We start from the raw sequence: 16,022 nt of genomic DNA, 5'->3' as shown, positions 1-16,022 counted from the left end.
GATGGAAAAGACGTTTTGAAAAATAATTGAAGAAATTTGACTAAATACAAAAGTGAAGATCGAGCACCATTCTTTGAAGCTCGAACCTTATTTCAAGAAAGCTCAAGCTTTGCTTCCAAAGCTCGAGCCCGGGCCAAATAACTCGAGCTCTACTTCTAAAGCTCGAGCCTTCCATGACAGACTAGATTTATGAGACATGGGAATTATTCTTTTTCAAGTCTTAATTCATTCCAGATGGGCTAAAAGACCTAAAATTTTGCCAGACCTTTAATTCTTTTATAAAAGAAGGCACAAGGCCTTAGTAGAAGAAGTCTCTTTTCCTCGTATTATTAAGAGTTCTAATATTGTGGTGGCAGTTTTTAGGGTTTTCATAACCTTAGAAGGTAAAGATTCTGAGAAGAGAAACGCTGTCTATGACGATGAAAATGATAATAACACAGATGATATTCTGCATCATTATGAGTAGCTAATTCCTCTCTTAGGGCACTGATGTAACCCGATCTAAGTACTATGGTTCGATTGTTCAACTTTGGGTATTTTTAATATATTATATTTTTTATTACATGATTATGAGCAATTGAGACAACTCAATTGAATTTTAATGTTTTAAATAGTTTTTGAAAAATTATTACCTTGTCTTAGTTATAACTGCTCTTAAACTATTCTCAACCCATTCTTATTGGACGGTATCTAGCGGAGCCCTGCTGAACATAAGAATGGAGATCACGTAATGGTGTTCCAATATCTTTTTTATAAATGAATGTTTTCATAGTCTATGCTTAGGAAAGACGGATTATTTGCAAATTAGTTAAAAATAGGTAGGTGGATAGTTCATGCTAACCGCAGATAGGTTATAGTTAATTAAAATTTATAAAACATCTTTCTTTCAAACCGAATTGAATGAATGTTATTGAGTTCAATTCATTTGAAATATAAATTGTTAAAACCCCAGAGTTGAACAGTTAACCATATTATAAAGTTCGTGGTGAAGTTAAAGCCCTAAGACCTCTCTCTCTGATCTTTTTAGTTTAAATTCAATTTAATTTCATTTTATGTTCATGACAACCAATCAATCAATTTAACCAGTTACCTGTAAACTAAAAATAAAAATTGGATTAATTAGAAACAAAAAAAGAACACTCATCTCCCTGTGGGATCAACACCCTTTATATAGTCATATCCTACAAAGATTCGTACTATTGCGAGTGGTAATTAAACTGACACAACAATTTTTGGCACCGTTGCCAGAGAGATTTGTTTATTTGTTTAGTTTTTAATTAGTTTATTTATTTTTTGTTTACCAGTCTTTGGACTTTCTAATATCTCATCTTAAATCTTTTTCTTTTCAAGTGTAAGAAATTAGCAGTGAGGACAAAGACACTTAATGGATAAAAAGTTTTGGTTTATAAAACCTTTTGTGAGTTTTTACTATTTTTCTTAAACTTGGAATTTTTATTTTGTTACTATCTGTGTTAGTGGAAATGGTGCATGTTAACTCGTTGTTCTCAGTCAGAACCTTTAATCTTGTACGATCCTGAAATAGAGAAGACTCTTAGTCAACTTAGAAAGCATAAAAAGAATTCTAAATTGTTAAGAGAATCCTCTATAGATAACATGACTGATAATCGTAATGCACCGGGTAATGGAGAACAAGTGCCATAAGCACCTATTCATCTACAACCACAATTGAGGGATCACTTTATTCCTACTACATACACTTCCCCTTCGTGCTTTGTTTTTCTTGATGCTGATGCAACCCATTATGAAATCAAGCCTGCTATAATTCAAATGCTTCCTACTTTCCATGGGTCTGCAACAGAGTATCCGTATACGCACTTGGATGTATTTTTGAAATTGTGTTCGACTACCAACTTGACCACTCTTACCAATGATTCATTCAGGATGCAACTTTTCCAATTCTCTCTCAAGGACAAAGTAAGAACTTGGTTGCAGTCCCTTCCATCTAATTCCATATCTACATGGGACATGTTGCAACAAGAGTTCTTGAAAAAGTATTTCACAGTGGGTAAAACCTCACAAATGAGAAGAGATATCATGGCGTTTTCCCAAATTTCGGGTGAACAATTTCATGATTCATGGGAAAGATATAATGATCTTCTGCGAAAGTGTTCACACTATGATATTGCTAAATGGCACTTAGTACAAATTTTCTATGATGGTCTTTCTGATTCTCATAGGAACATAGTTGATGCATCCAGTAATGGAGATTTTCTTCGTATGAGTTCGGCTGACGCTTGGGAACTGTTTAAGGCCCTAAATGAAAATTTAATGCAACATGCTTCTTCCTCTAGGTCTAGGTCTTCACCTGGAATTCACAAGGTTGGAAAACTGCCTTACCAAATAGAAGCATTGAACCGTAGGTTTGACCAAGTCTTATCATATGGCTATGTTCATGTTGCTAATCCACAAACTACCTTGCCAAAGGAAGTTTGTTCAATCTATGCCAATCCTTCCCATTTTGCTAATACTTGCCCTATTGTGGGACAATCATCTAAGATTCCTCAGGAGCAAGTGAATGCTACATTCTCCAGACCAGCCTATAATCCATATGCTTCTACCTATAATCCTAGCTGGAGAGATCATCCAAATCTATCATAGCATAATCAAAGTCATGGAGCCACTATTCTACAATCACGAGAACAGTATCAAAATTCATCTAACCCTCAGCCATAAAATAATTCTTTCAATCAAACTTCCATTTATCGTTAACCTCAGTTTAAGAATAAACCCACTCAAACTCCTAATCTTCCACCTCCTCCTAGAAATTCTATTTTTGAGGATCAAGTACTCAATGTTCTTGTTGATCATAAAGCCAATACCCAACTTCTTAATTCACATTCGCAAGCCATAGCAAAGCTAGAGGCACAAGTTGCGCAAATAGTGAGTACTTTATCTCAAATAGAGGATGGAAAGCTGCCTAGTCAGCTAGTAGCCAACCTGAAAGAACAAACTTACATAATTGATGAAACCAATTCCTCAGGTATTCATCATGAGCAAGTTTAGGCTATCACTACATTGAGGAGTGGTAAAGTGGTTGATAATCAAGTTAAAAAAGGACAGGAAGAAAAAAAGAGGCTTAGGATTCCCATTGATCCTATCATTCATAATCCACATCCCACGGATATTCCCTCAAAATCTATTCCACAAACCACAACAAGAGTTGAAGATTGAGTCACTTCTTCATCTACTCCTAACCTTGAGACAACTTATGAGCCAAGAGCGCCTTATCCTGAACGTCTCAAGGAACCCTCTTACTTTGGTAAGCAAGGGGAGAAAATTTAAGATATGATGGAGGTCTTTAAACAGGTCAAAATCAATCTTCATCTACTTGATGTTATAAAGCAAATTCCCACCTACTCTAAATTTTTGAAGGACTTGTGCACTCTTAAGAGAAAATCCAAAAGGCAAGTTCCTAAGAAATTTTGTCTCACCGAGTAAGTCAGTGCTATTTTTAAGTACAACACTCCTCTAAAGGTTAAAGATCCTGCTGCTCCTACAATTTCTTGCATCATTGGAAACAATGTGATAGAGTGAGCACTTCTTGATCTTGGAGCAAGTGTGAATCTTATTCCTTACTTAGTGTATGAGAAGTTAGGTTTGGGAGAGTCAAAATCTACGTCGGTTGTTTTATTGCTTGCTGACCGTTCTGTCAGACAACCATGAGGTATTGTTGAAGATGTACTCATAAAAGTGGACAAGTTCTATTTTTTGGTCGATTTCTTAGTTCTTGATACAGAACCAGTCCACAATTTCAAAAAGTATATTCTAGTTATTCTTGGGGGTCCTTTTCTAGCCACAACAAATGCTTGCATTAATTAGAATTGTCAGAAAGAGAGTCAATCCGTCAAAAAGTCTATAAAGAAAATTTATACAAAAAATAGTGGCATCAAGGAATAATAATAATTTTGTTAAGGCAACGAATAATATTATTGAGGTTAATCAAGACAAAAAATATCTTGCTTCACCTATTGTAGTTAAAAAAGATGAAGTCAATGATGTGAAAACATTAATTCCTTTGCAATAATTGGTAGATGCAACAAAAATGCTTTAGCACAAAAGAAGAAGATGGTGACAAGGAGTTCGATATTGAAATTGAGTAACAAGAATTGATTGATGATCAACGGGTTAATAGTTTTTTTCAAATCAGATGTCCAAGATCGTATTAAAGGATTCGGACTTTAGGTTGGTGAAGTATCTTTATTTGAGCAAATTCTAACTGAAGAATTATTTATTCTGGAAGGTGCCAATGAAAATACTTTGGTGTCGTGCTTTGGAGGTTCTCATGACAGTGAAAAATATGATTTTGTGATAGGCGAGACTTCATGTTATTTGCAACCAAACTTGAGGATGAGTTTTTTTGAAGTAGAGGGGATTAATGTAGGACATAATTCTGAACAGTTTGACAAATAGTTTGATAAGTCTATTTTCGACAAATCAATATTGTTTTTTGGGTGGAAACGAGGCCTAAACGAAGACTTGTTGATTATTTCTGAATTTCTGTTCGAGACCTAAACAAAGTCTAATTGTGCTCAAATTTATATTTAGTATTTGTTATTTATTAGGTTTCTTATTTTATTTTTTCAGAATTTTTAGAAAAACTTTATTTTTAGTGTTATTTTCTTTTTGCGTTTAAGTTTCTTTATGCTTTAGTTTTCTTCTAGAGTTATACTTTCTATTGTTATAAATACGTGTATTGCAAAGTGCAGAATAAAAACTTTTAGTCATTCAATTATCAATAATATATCAGATTTCTCTGACTTATTTTTTCGTTTTGTGGATTCAAAGTAAACTGCTCCTTTCGAACAACTTTATTGCTTCTGCTTACGTCAGCGGCTGTGGTAATGAGAGAAATAACGAAGGTGGTGGCTGTGGTGGCGAGAGAGCGACAGGCTCGGCATCCATTTCAAAATGCCGCCGAGCTTTTTGGTCAATCCAAGCATTTCCTTGTTGCTTGCCGTTCATTATCGCCAGCGAAGTAAATGTTGTAGAGATCAGAGAAAGATAGTGGATAGAGAATCTGAGGAGGGGGGATAAAAAACTCGTGGGGGTACGTATTTTAAACATTCAATTGAAATGTTGAAATTGAAACAAGGTATTTTTTACACCTTTTGCATATAGTGATGATGTTTCTTACACTTAATCCTATATATATATATATATATATATATATATATATGTATATATATATATGAGTCAAGTGGAGAAAATACCCCGAAAGAATGTTATAGTGCATATCACACCTCTCTCATGCAAAAAACACCCCTAAAGTTGCAATCTGGTGCAAATAGATCCATCTAACAAATTTAAACCCTAAGTTGACTAAATTACCCTTAATGAACCATTTTATAAAATATATAAAATTAAATAATTTTATAAAATGACCGAAAATGACACTATTGGAGGACACCGGTAATGGACAAGTAAAGATAAAAATATAAAATAAAAATAAAGTATAAAAGAAATGTAAAGATAAAAATAAAAAATAAAAAATAAAAATACAGTGCAAACTAAAAAAATTAAATTTTTCAAACTCCAAAAACTAGTGCACTCTAATATTGGATTTTTATTTTATTATTTTTTTTTTTAACAATGTTGATATGAAAAAAATAAAAAATAAAAAAATATATATAAATTAGTAGAAAAGAGTAAACTCAAATCTCGAAAAATTCGAATCCTTGTTTTACAAATTCTCAAAGTTTAAAAAAAAAAAAAAAAAAAAATTGTTAGAGATAAAAATAAATAAATAAAGTTTCAAAAAAAAAAAAAAAAAAAAAAAGTAATGTGCACATAACACTCCTATATTATGAGATTAGTAGCATTTATACCCCTTTGGGCATTTTCGAAAAAGTAAAAGGCCAAAACGGGTATTACAATACTAATTTATTTTATAAGGGTATTTTTGCACAATGTGAAAAAATTAGGGATATTTTTTACACACTTTTTAAAATAAAAATAAAAATACGACTTAGAATATACTTTAAAAGTATTTTCTGCACTTGTCATATATATATGGGCGAATGGCAAAAAAAAACCCCTTTGACTTTTAATTGTTTGCAAAAAATTCCCCTTATGAATATTTTTAGCAAAAAATCCCCCTCAACTATCTCGAGGGGATGACTTTAACTGATGTATGTTTAAATGATTTGCTAAATTATTTTTTTGGGCAAAATTGTCCTTTAACAGTAAAGGACTTTTATTATTATTATTATTATTTACTCTCTCGCCACATCAGCAAATTATTGGATTAATGACCCTCCCTTTATTCTGTAACAAATGGCGGATGTCCACGCAAGGGGGTAGTCAAGAAAATGAGTCTTATGAATGGAATCAATAGTGAGTGGTCGGGCAAGGCTCCAACGCCAGAATCTGCCTCCGAAAGACACCTTTTTCGAGAAATGCTAATGAATTACTGAGATCATTTTCGAGAGAGAGAGAGAGAGAGAGCCATACCATTATATACGTGTGTGAAAATTAATCTAAGTCAAATTTATTTTATTTACTCTTATCCTATGAGTATGAAACCATATTATAAGTCAAGTTTATTTTATTTTATTTTTTATCCTATCATATCCATATGATAATTTTTCCCTAATATCATCTTAGATTAGTATGAAACCATATTATTTGTTTATGTATAAAAAGATATTTTTATACGAGCTTACATAAAAGTTAAATAATTATAATAATTTGCTCATCCATTTATCAAATATCAACTAAAATTGATTTTGCAAAGATACAACATTAAAATACATTTATAATTGATAAGCAACCATTTGTCCTCTCAAAAATTACTTCCACCAATAACAACCATAACTGAAAATAAAAAAAAAAAAAAAAAAAAAGGTCCAAGCATCCATTAACACAAATAAATCCAACCTGTTTACTAAAACATTCAAATACATCAAGGATTGACAAAACATACATTAAAAAATTACATCAATAACTAGCAAACACATGTCTGAAAAATATTACTAAAAATTATATCCATCATTAAAAATCATTTTCCATAACCTTTTTTGCCATGTACTACCAACAACAAATAATGCCATCATCAAACAAAAAATTGTTTGTCACCTGCTAAAATAATAATAAAAAAAATCCAAATGAGGCTCAATGAAGTTAAATGCATTGTCAACTATGCACATCAAAGCATAACGATCTGGTGGTTTGTCACCTTACCGAATGAACAAAATTTTCAAAAAAAAATTGCTATATATTCATCCTTGATTTAATACACTGTACAAAGAATGACTTCAATGAGAATATGATATCAATTAACAGTCTTTTGAAAATAATGAGACTAATGAATTTAAATTAGTAATACCTCGAGAGGGATGCTTGAGTGTTTTGAGTTAAATTTTCTCTTGTTCCACCCGAACCTCTTGCTCCATAATCATTTGGACCTCAACCATCTCTTTTGCTCTTCCCTTTGCCCTGTAAATCTCGTGTATAGAAACATCAGTTCCTGTTGCCTTATAACAGTTTGTCTCATTGAACTGGATTCCCAATTTGGATTCTCTCTAATCGTCTCCAAATACCTGTTTGCAATGTATGATGATGATGCTTGTTTATTTGTTGGAATTCTAGTACAATTGTGATCTTTAATGAATGTCTTAATGCTCAAACAACTCTCACTTTGAGTTTGAGATGCACGTATTCTCCACCCACACTCTTGTTTACATATGGCAGTAATTAATTTTATATAATTTTTTTTTTAACTTGATATCAAATTTATTTTTCACTGTAAAATGCCTTAAAGCCATTCTAAACTCAGTAGGTGTTGCAAATTTGATGTCCACTTTAAGTTCTACATACTCCAAGTCGCTTTGAGGATCAAAATCTTGGTATCTAGATTCAATCTCATCATTTGATAACCCACAAAGACTTTTTAACTCATTAGTAGGTGCATACTGTGAATCTACATCAGAAAATTTTAATCAATATCCACTATAGTTTGTAGCATTTCTTCCTCTCCAAATACTTCATCAATGCGCAGATCTTTTTCAGATGCTTCAAAACTTAAAACTTTCCCGTGCATATCAATTATAGCTTCTTCGTTGAACACTGGAACATACACATTAGTAGTAGCTTGTTCATCCCCCATTGCAGTATCTTCATCACCCATTGCAACTTCCTCCTCACCCATTGCAACCACTACAAGAAAACAGGGCTTCTACGAGGGGCCAATAGTACCGTGAAAACTTATTCACGACGAATTGTAAGCCATCGTCTACGAGGGTTCCGTAAATACTTATTTTATTTAACGAGAATAAATCAATCTCATAGAAAAATAAAATTTTCACCGTAGAAAACAATTTTGTCTACTATAAAAATGATTTATGATATGAATATTTTTCAGTTAATAATTAATTTACGAGATACATGGTTACTTGTTAATGCATCTAAATATTCACTAGGCACTCATGCATAGCGTAGAAAAGTTTTCTACGTCCTTTTTTACGAGGATTTTCACTACTAGTAAATAATATAAACCATTCTCACGAGGCACCGATTCATGCCGTAAAAAAGTTTTTTACGGTGATTTTCACTACCCGTAAAAAATATAAACCATTCATAGCCTTTTATTTACAGGGTTTCAAGCTCGCCGTAAATATTTATATATATATAAAAAAAAAAAACAAAAAATAAAGCACCATACCCTTAAATGCCAGTTAATCAATTATCCACAACCTGTAATTGACATTAGTTTCAACTATTATTCAATTCAAAAAACATATCAACACATCTTATATGATAATGCCAATTACTATAACCAAAACAAACTCTTGAAATACCCAATTAAACATATCAAAAGAGTTAAAACATTTTTACAATTCATCATTTATCAATGTGCCAAAACAATTCAACATTTATCCATGTTCCAAAACAACTAAGTCCATTTGTCAAGAAAATCATTAATTTCCTAGCACTTCTATTGAAAAATTGATGAACCTTCTAACACTTGGATTTCAGTCTGCACTTGTCAAAAAACCATCTCACTGTCCATGGTATAAAATCCAAGCAAGTAACTGCATCACACATGTTTTAAATTCAGAATGCTAATAACAAAAGGGAAAGAACAAGATTATTATTTATGAATTAAACACAAACAAAATGCAGCCAATAAACTACTACCAAAAAGTACCAACAAAACAACATACAAAAATAAGCAAAACTAGGACAAGAAGCGTATACAGGTGGCATCCACCAAACGAAGCATCCTTCGCCATCTTACAAACATGAGGAGGACATGGTTATTCAAGATTTAATTTACCTTATTTGGCTGATGTATACATATTTTCGAAAACCTAAGCTGCGAGTTCAAATGTGCTTCTCTTTGTTTGAGAAGAAGCAAATAATTAACACGCACCTAAATCTTCATACACAGTCAAATATGGTTCAGAAAATGAAACCAAATCATGCGACAACACCAAAATACTTGATTGGAAATAATGGAAGAACCGGACTTTTTCATGACAGGCAGGATTGAACTGTGAAAGTACTTGGCATCTAAACCAACAAGAAGTTCAAGCTCTTCCCATTTCAACAAATTATACAACTCGTATCACTGCAACAAAATGGAGCTTTTGTGATGAAGTTCTATTGTCAGCAAAAGTAGTCTTTTAGTGACCAAATATTTTTTTGTCACCATTAGTGTATGTTAAAAGTACCATATGACCCAATACAGCCTCCTATTCCAATCCAATCCAATCCGAATCTAAACTTTTGAACTAGTCCAACCTCGGATTGGAGGTAATCAAGCCCAACATAAAACCAGATGTGAGCATCTTTCACAAAAATATGACAATAGATGTATCTTGTTCTTGCAATGAAAATTCTCTCGAATGTGAAAAAGAAGAAAAAAAAACAAAAAAAAACATTCTCTGGAATTAAAGATGGCCATCGAATATATAAAATTTTTGAAAATAATTAAAATCTCACTCTTCCTATTTGTCTCAATTATTTTAAAGCAAATACTATAGACGAAAAAGGCCAAATAGCATCATATATGAACAAAAGTACATTTCATATCGAGGTCCAGTTGATCATGTACCTTGTATTATGCAATTGGATCTTTGTAACTAGAAACACAAATCCTTACTTAATTAAATAAATAAATCATCAATCAATAAAGAGAAAATAAAAACAGGTCCCAGATTATTTCTGATCATTAAAGGAAAAAGACCAAAAATGAGCTCAGTGCAGAATTAAACCCAAAAGGGTTATTGTAATGGTAACACCGTTACCTCATATTTTGGAGGTTGAAAGTTTGAATCTCTTAAGCTCATCCTAAAATTTTTTATTGATAATTGTGCATGTGTGGAACGAGGAGACCGTCCAAAAAATTTATTGATTACTGGAACTTGTCTTTCGCCTTCTTTCTTCTTTCTTTCTTTCTTTCTTTTATTTTATTTTTAAAAGCTTCTATTGATTTTACAGTGTTATATTTGTGTATGATAGAGTTTTACTAGACTGCAGGATATGTTTGATTAGTACTTGCGAGTATTGGGACCAAAAGGACCAAATTCATGCATAAAAGCATGAAGTTAATGCCAGTATTATGAAGATGTATTTTTATATAAATAGGAGACTCGCAGTAAAGAAAAGAGTTCTGGTACTGACTTAGAGAATTGAGGCTCTAGAATGAATTATATACCAACTTGAATTATTATTGATTTGTTTTGCTAAGGAAGTTAAACGACTTCAGATTGCAGAAGTATACCTAACATTTTGATGACAATATCTATTATTTTTTATAGCATGGGTTGAGAGGATAACATAGTGGTTGGCCACAGGTCAAGTTTTTATCTCCATTAAATTTGAAAATTGTGTGACAAAAATAAATAATAAGACAAGAAATTAGAGTTTAGGGAGATAGTTTGACTGCATTTTGGGTGGGTAGCTGGCCTTTACTTTCTTTCTTTTTTTTTCCTTTCTTTTTTATCTTTTTAATTAAGATGGACAATGAATTCAAATTAGATTGTTATACCCGGGTAGCATATTAACACAGTAAGCTGTATAGCTGTGCAAGTTTCTGGAATTTTGGAAAGGCTGCCTTTTGGATTTTATTATAACATAGGGATTGATTTCAATATATTTCATTTTGTACCCAAACACAATTTATCCAAGGCAAACTTAGTTACAGTTAGTTTCATATTAGATCTTTCATAGTGCTCTTTTTAATTCGTTTCCCAATCTAGTGCATTACTCTGTAATCAAAATTTTATATGCTGATAGGTCATTCTGATCCATGAAGACCAGATTTAGGTTCCTCATGAATGGTGTGGGACTCAGCATGTGAGAGAGGATAAATGGACACCACCATTGAACAAAAAGAAAGAAAAAAGAATATAAAATAAAATTATTACTCAAAATTTGTCGCCCTAGCCGACTAGTTTGAGTCGTTTCATGTGTTCACTTCAGCCAGAACAGTACGTAGTCAATCAATTTGGATCATCTCTGACCATCAACCAATAATAGATCATCCTCCATGCCAATGTCATCAATGCAGCCAATTCTCAAAGGAGGATGGACCCAAACAAAACCTTACACTTTACAATACAATTTGGGTGTAAAAGATATCCTAGAAACCCTAAAGATGGTCTATGATATCCTAATTTTTTAACTCTTTGTTATCAAAAGACAATTTTTCCCCTATGCATATTGGCAAGTTGCCACTACAAAAAAAAAATAAAAGAAAAAAAAATAAAAATAAAGAGAGCCCTAGTGTTTCCAGCTGCATTTATGCAAACTTGTAAAGGTAGAATCCTAATTTTTTAACTCTTTGTTATCAAAAGACAATTTTTCCCCTATGCATATTGGCAAGTTGCCACTACAACCAAAAAAAATAAAAATAAATAAATAAATAAAAAAGAGCCCTACTGTTTCCAGCTGCATTTATGCAAACTTGTGAAGGTAGAATCCAAAATACTGACCATATGGATAAGAGAGTGTTTGGCTCGTGGCATCCCCTCTTTGGATAATACGGTTTGGATACATATTAATTATTGTATGCAAAAATATCTTCACTCTTGACTTTGTACAACTCTGTATAATCTCTAGTGTCAAGGTCTATTGTGATTTGTGAATTTCACCTCAATGGGACCTATCTAATAGTAAATATAATGTTGTTATGGTGGTTAAGACTTGAGACCTAAAAAATTAAAGGTAATGGAAAATAGCTAATGCTTTACAGTAATCAAATAGCAAAATAAATAGTAAAACTGTAAAAGTGATTAATTAATCGGAAAGCAGCAAAAATGGTCACTTAAGGCACGTGATCCCCTATACACCATGATATGTAATGAATGAAAACCAAACTCCATCCGCAACAATTTCCTGACCTCCATTTATGCACAATAATAATAATAACAAAATGGCCACTTAAGGCACGTGACCCCCTAAAACAATCAACTTTTTGCCATGGTGATAATGAAAATGAAGAAGCATAGTATTTGACCTTTGTTGTAGACTGGAATCATAGAAATATTGATTCTTCTGCTCCTAATGAACTGGTGATAATCAATCCGGTCAAAAAAAATATTTAAAAACTGTAATGCCAATAAATACATAAAAAATCAGATCGTATGACTAATTTAAAAATAATAATAATAAGTTAGTGAATGAATAATTGAGCTCTTCAGTTGGTACAGTTTCAACTAGTAAAATAGCAAAGCTTATATTCATGTCAGAGTTACAGGACAATCACCCCATAGAACTAAGAGTGAAAAGCACAACACTAAAGGGGAGCAAGATTCACAACATAGCGATAACCTAGGAAACCAATCTCTTTGTAACTAATAACGGGAAATAATGCTGACCTACTCACAAAAAAAATAAAGTGACTGAATAAACCTAACAAATTAAGTCCAAAATATGAGTATGTTATTCCCTATGAAACACCAAGGTCCAAAATATTCTTGTTCCACGTGGCATCTTGTTGACGTGCTTTATCCTTGAAATTTTGCAGCTAATATTATATCAAAATAATTATAATCGTATGGCCTTTTAACAATAGATATTGCCACATACAATATGATTTCCTGAATCGAATTAAAGTTAGAAATCGAAGAAGACGTGCCTATATTTAGTTTGTTTTAGGGATTATTCAACCCATTATTTTCATTATCTTTCTACAACTATCATCTACAAAAAATTAATTTTATCAAAGTGGTTTAGAGAAATCACATTAGTTTGAGGGCGATAAAGTGCATTCAAAATTTGTAAACCTACCGAGAGTCTAAATGCCTAGCAAGTAGGTTGATTCTTCATTACAAAAAAATAAAAATATTAAATAAATCACATTAAGCAAAACATGTAACTTAAAAAAGTTTAATGAGCCTGCTGGCCCAATCATTTTCAAGCATTAGAATCAATTTCTTTAAACAATGAATAAATTAAAAGTGCAACAACAAATGATATTGATGGCCAATAAAAAAAACAATAGGAATTCTTGAATTGTTGACTAGAATAAAAGCATAGATTCTTTGGCAAATTGGATCCCACATAAAATGGTTATCTAAAAATTGAAACTTAGTACTTGAAAAAGTTAATCACAAAATTTAGAATTAATCATCATGTATGCGGCAGAAAATAGGCAGAAAAAAATATTTAAATTCTCTTTACTTAAAGTGTTCAATTCTGTATGACCAAGAATTAAAGAATTATACTTCAATAAAACATCCATACATAGCATACACAAATGAATTACATACCAAAAATTTAAGTTCATTTATTGAATAAAGTTTCGTTGAATTGTCAATCAAAACTCACCCCTCAAGAAAAAAGTTTTAACACGTTAGTTCCTTGAATCAGTGGAGAGAAATGGTTTTAAATCAATGCTTTAACCACCTTCTAAGATCCTTCATTGAAGAACATTCACTTCAAACTTCAAAGCCAAGCCAAAATACTTAAAAACAAGAATACTTCTTAGAAACCAAATAAGCATTTCCAGTAACTTTCCAGAATTTTGTTCCAAAGGTAACTATTTTTGGGATAAATCTACTTTTACAAGAAGCCAATCTCTCAATCAATTTTAGGAACCCAATAAACTGCTAAACACCTTCACTATAGTTCCCCTCATATTTATTATGCAATTTTTATGCTACCAATTATGAATATATCATCCAACAAAAATATTTGAAAAATGGGATAAGAAAGATACAATACAATACAAAAATTAAAAACAAAACAAAACAATATTCAATCCGCACATAAATAGAAGCATAACTTTGAGCTCAAATTGGAGTTTGAAATAGAAAAGAAACAAAAACCATACAGATATAAGATCAAAGGGAAAAACCCTAAAAGCTAATGTATCTAAGAACATATACAAGTAACGGAAGTTCATGGTCAAGTTTGGAAATTGGAAAACAAAACAAATCAATTAAGTGACTGGCAAGTTCTGATTCAAAAGAAAAAATATAACCGAATATATCCATATGATCATATCTATAAAAGTGGCACAAAATGAAGAAATATTGAAGAAACATAAAATCTGACTTCAAAATAATTTTCTTCATAAACCTAACCAATTCAAATTGAACTATGCATTAATCATCTTATAATGTCATTTCTAACCCTTATAGGAGCATTGGCCTTCTTTAACTATCTAAAAGAAGAAAAAAAAAACACTTAACACATAATCATCTTATATAAGGTCAAGGCACAATATTATAATTCAATTTCTTCTTTCCTGTGCTCTACACTTTACTTGCTAGCATAGAAAAGTTCAATATATAATTAATTTGAGGATCCAAGGTCTGCAAACTGTTCTGAAGACAGTTAATGGCACTCTCGAACAGATATATTTGGAGGAAAAATGAATTGGTTGGTTTTAGGTTTGGTTTGCCTAAGGGGCGACACAAAGGCCCCCAAAAGAGAGTATGGGGTCACTAAAGCCCCAACAAGTCGAGTCGCGCAAAGAAAGCACTCTGAAAACACCTTGATATTGATTGCGAGATCAATTGTGACGAAATTCACAGAGTTGACGCTTTGCTTCAGATGGCAAATTGAAAGACTAACCCCAATTTCATAATACACTGTCAAAGACTAACCCCAATTTCATAATACACGTCAAAAATCGTTTGTTATTCAATCTTGATTCAAGGAAGTCCTAAATGTTTCATCACTCCAACTATACTATAGGTGAAGAGAAGAGGGGAATTCACCGGACAGTCACATAAATCAGATTAAAATTACATAAATAGGCGACTATAACAAGGTACCTTCGTCCTTGCTCGTTCGCTGGTAGAACTGGTCGCTGATCTTCGTGGCTGATCGCCGGTCGCTAGTCTTCGTCGGTCGCTGCTCGCCGGTCGCTGCTCGCAGGTCTCTGCTCGCCGATCGCTGCTTCGTCGGTCGTTGCTCGCAGGTCGCTGGTCTTCGTCAGTCGCTGCTCGCAGATCGCTCCCCTCTGGTCGCCGCTCACTGCTCGCTGATCGCCGGTCGTTGGTCGCTGCTCCCCTCTTCTTTGTCGCTCCCTCTTCGTTTCTGTTTGAGGCTTCGTCTGCGTTCGTTTTTTTGTTTTTTTTTTAAACCTATATACTTTTCGCAAGGCTTCGTAATAGAAATATGTGAATGAGAGTTTTTTATGGAGTATTTTCTATTTATCTATATATTTTTATTCAGTGTAATTTTAACTGTACCCAACTTGGCGGGAGGTTGGGGGAAAATCTTCTCGCCTGTTCACGGGACAAAAAATGTTCTTTAAATGTCAAATTTTAACATTTTATCCATGAGGACTTTAAAATGCCGTAAAAAAATTTTAAGTGTAATTTTAAATGTGCCAAATTTGGGAGGGAGGTTAAAAAATTCGGGAGAAGTCCTTTTACTTATTTACAGGACAAAAATTATCTCTTAAATATCAAATTTTAGCACTTCATTAACAAGGATTATTTGTCCCGTTAACGTTGAACAAGATTGTCCTTAATATGTTTAAATATCCACGAGGACTTTGAGTCGCTCTAAATATTTTTTTCAACGAGGATGAAGATGCAAGA

General features: G+C 32.5%; 1 long non-coding RNA gene across 1 annotated transcript; it reads right to left on the bottom strand.

The window, feature by feature from the left end:
- Nucleotides 1-8,789: 8,789 nt before the first annotated feature.
- LOC132283446 (uncharacterized) lies at nucleotides 8,790-15,760 on the bottom strand. The gene is made up of 2 exons (XR_009472031.1): nucleotides 15,249-15,760; nucleotides 8,790-9,050 (listed from the first exon to the last, which is right to left on the bottom strand). It is a non-coding gene; the product is annotated as an uncharacterized LOC132283446 (long non-coding RNA).
- Between the last annotated feature and the right edge of the window lie 262 nt (nucleotides 15,761-16,022).

Source organism: Cornus florida, unplaced genomic scaffold (genome assembly GCF_030987335.1).
Source record: "Cornus florida cultivar Cherokee Brave unplaced genomic scaffold, ASM3098733v1 CherokeeBrave_3.0.0_Hap2_Chr11, whole genome shotgun sequence".
Taxonomy (NCBI): Eukaryota; Viridiplantae; Streptophyta; class Magnoliopsida; order Cornales; family Cornaceae; genus Cornus; species Cornus florida.
This window is presented reverse-complemented; position numbering and strand designations above follow the sequence as displayed.